Source organism: Octopus bimaculoides, chromosome 4 (assembly GCF_001194135.2).
Source record: "Octopus bimaculoides isolate UCB-OBI-ISO-001 chromosome 4, ASM119413v2, whole genome shotgun sequence".
Classification (NCBI taxonomy): Eukaryota; Metazoa; Mollusca; class Cephalopoda; order Octopoda; family Octopodidae; genus Octopus; species Octopus bimaculoides.
The window spans coordinates 2789720-2799444 of record NC_068984.1 but is presented as its reverse complement, the minus strand read 5'-3'; the positions used below and the strand labels follow the sequence as shown (position 1 = coordinate 2799444).

General features: G+C 35.4%; 1 protein-coding gene and 1 non-coding gene across 3 annotated transcripts in view; both read right to left on the bottom strand.

Annotated features, from left to right (window-relative positions):
- LOC106870014 (serine-rich adhesin for platelets) overlaps positions 1-9725 on the bottom strand; it is a 462526-nt gene that overhangs the window by 408859 nt on the left and 43942 nt on the right. The gene's annotated exons all lie outside the window — the stretch shown is intronic.
- On the bottom strand, positions 163-269 carry LOC128247721 (U6 spliceosomal RNA). Its single transcript, XR_008264086.1, has one exon. It is a non-coding gene; the product is annotated as a U6 spliceosomal RNA (small nuclear RNA).

The window sequence follows — 9725 nt, the reverse complement described above, 5'->3', positions numbered from 1 at the left end:
ATATATATATATATATATATATATATATAGGTACGTATATATATATATACACACACATACATTTATACATATATATTTATATATACATTCATATGTACATATATGTGTGCGTGTGTGTGTGTGCGTGCGTGTCTGTATGTATACACACATCTATATATATATAAATATATAAACGCACTCCCATATATGTGCATGTCCTCTTTGCGCAGGGGCCATGCTAATCTTCTCTGTATCGTAACAATCCTTAATATATCGAAAAGACAATTTCTAAGAATTTCATTTGTAAGTTACAGTGCCTTGCAAAAGTCTACACCCACTTTGAAAATTTATATATTTTGTATAATTTAACAGGGAACAACACATTTCTTCAATTCCAATGATTGTTAAATAATAAACAGATCCATCACACTTTCCTTTGATATAAAAATCACATTTAAAAAATTTCACACTGATTCTTAAAATCATAACTTAGAAAATTGTCTTTGCAGAAGTCTACACCCACCAGATATTATACTGTGTTATCATGTAGTTTGTCATTGATGTATACAATCCCAAACAATCAAAAGTGACTTGTGCGTTCTACCATAACAAACAAACTTGGTCAGTCTGTTATTTTGCTATATAAGGTGATTTAACTGCACATAAAATCATTCACCACATGGTTTTTTGGTATGTTGGGCTTTGGACTCTGACTGTAAACACAAGGTGTCCAACTCGGGAAAGAAAATGAGCAAGCCTCTGTCTCAGGAACTTAAAAGCCTTATTCAAAAGTACAATGAAAATAATGGCTATCAAAAGATTGCAAAAACTTTAGAATTTCCCCCTAAGCACTGTTAAAACTGTAGTTAAGAAGTGGTTAGTGCAGAAAACCACTGCTACCTTACCAAGATCTGGGAGACTGAGCAAACTTACCAGAAGAGCAAAGTCAAAACTGGTCCGGGAGGCAACCTCCAGCCCTAGTGCAACACTGGAAGACTTGAAAGCTTCAGTTTCCAGTGCTGGGACAGACGTCCATGCATCTACAATTTCCGGGGTATTGCACCGGTCTGGCCTTCAAGGGAAGGGTAGCTAGAAAAAAGCCCCTTCTGAAGCCTATACACAAGCAAGCTAGGCTAAACTTTGCCAAAAGTCACATTAATGATTCCATGACTATGTGGCGAGAGATTTTGTGGTCAGATGAGATCAAAGTCGAGTTATTTGGAAAAAACACGAAATGCTACGTTTGGCCGAAAAAAGGCACTGCTCACCAACCTCGTTACACCGTCCACACTGTAAAGCATGGCGGTGGCTCGATCATGCTTTGGGGGCTGTTTTTTTCAGCTGCAGGGCCTGGAGAGTTGATACCCATCCAAGATATCATGGACAGTGTCAAGTACCAAGAAATATTGGAGGCAAACCTGCTGAAGTCTGCTAGAGCTCTGCACTTGGGTCGCAATTTCAAGTTTCAACAAGCATGTGTCAAAAAGCACTAAAGCTTGGTTTGCTAGCAAGAAAATCACAGTTTTGGAGTGGCCCAGCCAGTCTCCAGACCTCAATCCTATAGAAAATTTATGGCGAGAGCTAAAGCTGGCTGTGCACCGACGTTCCCCATCCAATCTGACACAGCTCGAGAAGTTCTGCCATGAAAAATGGCGAAAACTGTCAGCAGACCACTGCAGCAAGCTCATGGAAGGCTACCCGAGGCGTCTGCAGGCTGTAATTGACGCAGCAAGGATCAGCCACAAAGTATTAGCTGAAGACATTCCAAACGGGGTGTAGACTTTATCTTTGCTTAAGAATCAGTTTAAATGTTTCAAATGTATTTTGTGTATTAAATAAAAGTGTGATAGCTCTGCTTATTAAAACAAATTATTGGAGTTTAAAATATTAATTGTTCCTATCAAAATAAACAAAATACATTCAGTTTTCAAGGGGGTGTTTAGATTTTTGCAAGGCACTGTAATGAGTGCAACCATGATTGGACGATACAAAAAAAAAATCATCTCAATCTTTCGACAAGAAAATTCTACACATGAACTGAATATGTTCTGTTGACTGTTCCCCCATAAAATACATCTACATTATTTTAGTCGCCTTTGGAATCTTACAGTATGACCGGTCTTCAAGTTTAATATTTCCAGTTCTATATTTAAGAAATGAGGAATTATGTACATTATTTATATTATTTATATTTGACGGATATTTGTCTTCATCTTGTTTGTTGTTAACACAACGTTTCAGTTGATATACCTTCCAGCCTTCATCAGGTGTCTTGGGAATATTTCGAACCATAGGAATGAGAACCCAGGTTCTAAATTTCCCCAAGACACCTGATGAAGGCTTGGAGGGTATATCAGCCAAAACGTTGTGTTAACAACAAAGAAGATGAGGACAAATATCCGTCAAATGTAAATAGTGTTTAATATTTCCATCCTACTTTGAAAAAGCTTTCATTCTATCATATTTCGTTATAAATATCTCTTTCTTCATTGATTCATGGTGTGTCACCAAAATATGTGGCCGAATACCACCTGATGAAACGGAGTGGTCACGTAACAATGCGAGTCTATGAATGTTGTGTAATACTAAAGATTTGTAGGTACGTGCTACTACGTTATGCAAACACAATATACTATATGTGTTTGTAAATTGTATAGTGTATAGTATAGTACATTATGTTTGCATAACGAAGTACCACATACCTACAAATCTTTAACGCTTACATACCAATTCCAGGGATGTATCTAATATGTAAATTGGTATATCAATTTAACAGCGCTGTATGTGGTGGTCATATAAGCAATGTGTTCGAAGGCAACAGTGAGTTAGATGGGTGCTGAAGAAGGGGCAAAAATCCCCGAAATATGGTATGTACATTCATTACCCAATTTTGTCTTCGATCTCATTGTTTGTTTACATCTGACGTCTCGATAAGAAACGTTGTAACAAAAATTAGTGCTAGCTAAAATTTCTATAGAATATCTGTAGAAATTAACATTAGCAAAACAATGTTGTCTAATATGTTATGTAACGAACTTCGTATTTGGTACTAAACCGCTCTCTTGGAACTCATGCAGTCATGTTTTGAACTATCCATTCCTGTGTATGTGTGTGTATATATGTATGTGTGTGTGTACTTACATGTACTTATTTTAAAGAAAGTTTATGAATATTAATGGAACATTTAATGATTTGAGGACGCAATACTGAGATTAGAGCCAAATGCGTCGTAAAGATTTTCATGACACGGACTTCATTTTGCCGATCGTTTTATTCAAGCAAACTGTTTGTGTAAACCGCGACGCGAATCTTAAAGTACACAGACACGCATGCGCACATAGAGTGAGATAGTGAGGAGTCGTTCAGATCTGGTAACTGAAAAGTCGTTCGTGAAAAGGGAGGTGGTAATGTGTGATTTCAATGCTTAAATACAGCTTAGGTTGTAGTTTAATTAAATGTCACCATTGATTGAGCGATAATCATTGGAGAATTTAGCAAAGATCCTTGATTTAAGAAATGAATGAGGGAATTATTGGTATTATGAAAGGAATTATGAAATATTAAATTGGAAAGGGGATTAAAGGCTGATGAGATTATCCACTGCTTGTTAGAGTACAAACTCTTTAATGATTGATGGAACCTCTGGATGAGAAATATGAGAGTCAGAGCGATAATGCTGAAAAAGAAAACCACAGCTTCGAACTCCTTATATTGGACAGGCAATGCATTAGACCTGTGGTTCTCAACCAAGGTCAACCCTAACCGTTGGAGCTCCATACAAGATTTTGCTGATAAAATTTATCTGCAGTAAATTCTTTATACTTCTATAATGCACAAAATATTTAATAACTATTTTTTAATGTAATTTTTAATAATATTTAGTTTATAAAACTATAATAGAGATGTTTTTAGACATCGAATGGCTAGGAGGGTTTTGTAGAGTGAAAAAAGAAACACAGGGGTTCCGAGGCAAAACAATGGCTGAGAAACACTGTATTTTACCACTTAATATGGCTACCACCATATATGGCAAAATCAGTTTCATTGAGAATATTCTAACTGTTGTTGTTGTTGTTGTTGGCTATAAAATATTAATCATTTAGCAAGGCTTCGATTTAACAACCAGATTCTATATCTTCTGGGAACAAACTAAAGAAAAAAAAATGAAAAATTACTTTAAACTGAAAATTGCGATCACCGACGGCGTAAGGTCAAAACGAAACCCTTGTGAATCACTGCTGATTTGAAGGGTTAGTAGTTAGAAGAGAATATTGCAGGCAACACGCGCGCATACGCACATACGCATACATAAGCGCTCGCTGAGATAGACATACGTAGCAAGGATTATACTAATAAAACTAGGGATTCTACGGCTGCATATAATAATGTTGATAATAATAACAGCAGTAATAACAATAATAATAATGATAATACTACTACTACTACTAATAATAATAATAATAATAATAATAATGATGATGATGATGATGATGATGATGATGATGATGATGATGATGATGATGATGATGATGATAACAACAACAACAACAACAACAACAATAATAATAATAATAATAATAATAATAATAATAATAATAGTAATAATAATAACAATAATAATAATAATAATAATAATAACAATAATAATAATAACAACAACAACAACAATAATAATAACATTAATAATAATAGTAACAACAACAACAGCAACTGAAACAATAACAATTGCAATGATTGCCTATTGTTGGTGGTTTTATGATGAACGTGGTTATCATCATCATCATCAGCAGCAGCATTATTATTTTTGTTATTAGGATAATGATGATGATGATGATGATGATGATGATGATGATGATGATGATGATGACGACGACGACGACGACGATGATGATGATAACTATAACGATGGTAGTGATGAAAAATGATGCAATTAGCTTTGAAAAATGTAAATTGAACATCCGGAGGGAAATAGAGAAGAAACAGAAAAGGGAGAGAGAGGAGAAAAAGGAGAGAGAGAGAGAGAGAGAGAGACTGAATGACGCCAGACACGTTTGAAATATTGCGACACATCGTTTGGGTTCAGTGATCCGTTTCTGAGTCTTAGGTTTCCTTTTTTTTTTTAATCTGGCTGCAAGCATCATTGATGCCCCTTACCCTCTTGTCACCTACCTTCTTCACTCTACCAAGTTTCCTTCGAAGATATTCCTCAGACACCTAAGACCTGAAATATGAAATGTTTCTGGAACCGTCTCCAATATGGCGACTTACGAAATCAGAAGCAGTGCTTCTCATAAGAATTTAACTCTTCGACTTCTAGCGACCTCTCTTCCTCAAAATCTTCAAATTCCCCAACTCGTCAAATCCGTCACGTGTTTAGGAAAATGTAGAGGAAGCAGTTTTGGTAAATTTTCGGTGCACTGAATCCAAAAATCCAACTTCGATTCCTCGTTTGCAATAAATCATTGATATTGATAAAACATGAGGGAAAAGCAGGAATCTCACACGTTCCCAGTCACGTGACTGGTAAATTCGATTACTTGCACTTAATATTATTAATATCAAATATAAACACAAGGTCACAGATATTGGAGGAGGGTGTAATCAATTTAATTAACTTGTACATTATTTACATTATTTACATTTGACGGATATTTGTCCTCATCTTGTTTTCGGCTGATATACCCTCCAGCCTTCATCAGGTGTCTTGGGGGAAATTTCTAAATTGGGTTCTCATTCTTAACGTATTTTTCGATGTTATTATTATTATTATTATCATTATTCACGCCACTGCCTGGAATCGAACTTGAAATCTTGGTGTTAGTAGCCCGCGCTCTTAACCATTACGCAATATGCCGGTTATTAATTAACTTGTATTCATTTCATCGATACCGGAAGTTGAGAACGTTGTGGCTTGGTATCAGAATTTAAAGGGAGTTAATCGTTGCCCCCTTTTAACACTTCCACTTAGACCTTGTATCACTTTAGCCGAGTCTATTCTGTTGCTATCTTCACCTTTGGAGTCCTTTTCATTCTTAAAGATTCCAAAAAGGACCGTCGAGACTTCCCTTCTTCATTTCAAAATAAACGACGAATACTTCAAGACATTTCCCCATTCGTCCTACCAATTCTCTTCTCAACTACCATTATACGCTGCTATTATTCTCTTTCTTAAAACCAAAATTTTGCTTTGCTTTGCCACCACACACAAATAATTCCCGTTTCTTTGTACTTTTTCTCTCCCTATTTCTGTTATTGATTTATTAGTGGTAAACCAATGAATATTTTATTTACTGCAAGTAAAAACATTGGGAAACATCTAAACACAACTCAATCACATCCTTCCTCTCTGTCATTGATTAATCGATGAAGAAAACTCTCTCTCCCTCACTTAACGCTGGTAATGCTTTAAGGCAGCCACTTACACCATAAACCATTGTCTTTCAAAAGTCTGGAACTTTGTGACTGGTCAATATGACATTGATAATTTATGGAGAAAATGGTGAATTGGTGAACCACTGATCAATTGCAATGATTGCGATCGGAAACTTGGTAAGAATTAGGTGAAAGCTTTCACTGCATAAAAGTGTGCAAAATATTTAGAGGTGTTGTTAATTACTCATTAGTAGTCAGCCTTGATTACAAAAGCTAAAGAAAAAATACAGACATTCACTATTTAGTTCTGTATATTAGATATAGAAGTTTTACTCTACATCTCTCTCTCTCGCTCTTTCTTTCACTCTCTCTCTCTCTCTCTCACTGTATACACACGCACACACACACACACACACACACACACACACACACACACACATTGTGTATACACATATCTTTGCTTCTATGTCTAGTTCTATAGTTATGTTTCTTTTACTTATTTCTGTCATTAGACTGCGGCCATTCTGGGGCACCGCCTTTGAAGAATTTGTTTTTTAATCAAATGAAACGCTCCCAGTTCTTATATTCTTTGAAGTTGGTACTTATTCTGTCGGTCTCTTTGACCAAACCGCTAAGTTCCGTGGACGTAAACACACCTATGCCGGTTGTCAAACGGTGGTAGGGAACAAACACTGACACAAGGACAAACACACACACACACGGATACATATCTCAGAGTTCAAATTCCGCAGAAGTTGACTTTGTCTTTCATGCATTTCGGGGTTGAAAAAATATGTACCAGTTGAATACTAGGGTCGATGTAATCGACCCTAGTACCCAACTGGTACAACTAGATATATAGACTATATCTTTGTTAGTCTTTCTCTTTGCACATGGTTCCTGGACGCTGGTTAAAAGGAATATTGTTCTGTTAGTTTACACCCGGTTCGTTTTTTGGCGTGTTTTCATGTGAAGAAAGTGTTATAAAATGCGAAACAGCTCAGCCATTAGTTAATTAAGCGTTAATTAATCAATGTCTTTGAAGTTCTAGCTTTGCGTTTCCTTAAGCTGTTATTATTTTCTATGTTATGGATTAATGGTTCAGTAAATCTTGCTCAATACGTTTAGTTCGCTAATTCTATTTCATAATTTTGAGATATCAACGCCTTGTGTTGAGAGTAGCTTCTTCGTTTAATAGATACTACTTTTTAATTTCTAGTTTCATTACTATAAATTAATATGATTTTGATTATATCCGATGAAGTTATCATAATAATACGCAGGTGTTGGGCGTAAACGGCAAATCACACTAATATTTCGCTCTTGCTTCTTGCCTATTGATTCCCAGGAAGCGTTTATGTTTCTAACGCTATTAACACCATTGAATTAGATATTAGAGCCAAGGTGTCGAACCCATAGGAATAACTGTTAAGCAGCTGACGAGAGGTTGTTTTCCGTGAATCTTTTATATCTTAGGGTTCCGTTATTATGAATTGTCCTTCATCCGCGTAAGTTTGGACATGTTTAAGGAGTCATGTATATATACGAAACTGAGTAATACCATCTAGTTGATAACTGATGAAAAATTAGGGACCTTCAGCGTCTCTCTTTCGTCTGATTGTCCACTCAATATACATTAAACGTTTCACATTTGTCGTTGGTGAATTTACAAGACATTTTTCATATATATATATATATATATATATATATATATATTATATATAATTTGTTTTAAATCTCTGAGCGTGAGAAATACAGTAACAATACCGAATAGTAATGTTTATATGCCAACAGAATGTGACAGTCCTATAAAGTACGATGTAACTATGGTTTTAGCCCCAGGAAAACATCTTTTCCAGCTGGCTATTTCTCTCGCTCACAGATTAAAAACAAGTTGTTTTTCTCTATACAAGATCAGCGACGACTGTGTGTCGCTTAAAAAATATATAGTATTTGCAAGTGGAGAGAGCTTTCGTCACTAGCTTCTGGCTGTCTCATCCAGAAAGCCAGGTCTGTGAGTATCACGTAAGATTAGATATGGGAGGGATAATCTCCCTTGCAAATGGTATGCGGACGCAAGCTGTGTCAGCTGAAAAAGGTATTCTCCTGGGGCCAAAACAACAGTAATATCGTCTTTTATAGGACTGCAACATTCTGTTGGCATATAAATATTGCTATATATATACATGTAGGTATGTACATACATGTATGTATATATGCATATACTCATTTATTATTTGTATTATATATATATATATATATATATATATATATATATATATATATATATATATATGTGTGTGTGTGTGTGTGTGTGTGTGTGTGTGTGTGTGTGTGTGTGTGTGTGTGTAGGAGAAGAAAATGGATATAGTAACATTGGGAAACTCGTGGTTTTCGCTGTTATGTGTTTAATTAATTAGATAACAAAGAAGGGAGAAGCAGAGATGAAGGTAACATTTACGATCGTTTCAATTTACTGGTTTAAGTAAACCTTTTCAGAACGCGAATATAGATTGATTCCGCGGTTATGATGCGATATCTACACTATATATATATATATATATGTGTGTGTGTGTGTGTGTGTGTGTGTGTGTGTGTGTGTGTGTGTGTGTGTGTGTGTGTGTGTGTGTGTGTGTGTGTGTGCGTGTGTGTGTATTCTTCAGACATTTGAATTCAGCATTATTTTTCTCCGAATAAAAGTCCTTTTTCCGAAATGTTACAAATTCCATCTCCCACAGCAAATACAAAATAGACTTCATTTTTCAGAGAGTAAGGCGGAATATAAAGAAGATCTGGTTAGTATGTCTAGCAGACTGAGTAGTATTAATGCACTGCTCCCTCATTGGCTCCAGCCAAGTTTAGAACACGGTAGTTTGATATTTGTTATATCCGGGTCACATGTGTTGATTATGGAAAGATCAACAACAACAAAATTAGCAGTAGTTTAATTAAACATCATATCAAGACAACAACAGCAACAACAGCATTACCATAGTAACAGTGACAACAATAACAATTTATATAACAATTACAACACAACATCAACAGCAGAAACCGTTATAACATTCAAAATAAAAACAATACAAAAAGAATCAGGCATTAACAATGACACCGAAAGCAACAGTTCAACAACAACAACAACAACAACAACAACAACAATAATAACAACATTAACAGAGGTAAGAACAATTACAACAAAAGCAACTGCACAACAATAATTCCAAAATTAGCCAAAAGTCTGAGTCAGAGATGAAAAAATATTGCTTTCATTGTGTGTTTGTGTGTGTGTGTGTATACACACCGCACGCACATACATACATACAATATAAGTATACATATACACTCATGTATATGTATATGTATATATATATATA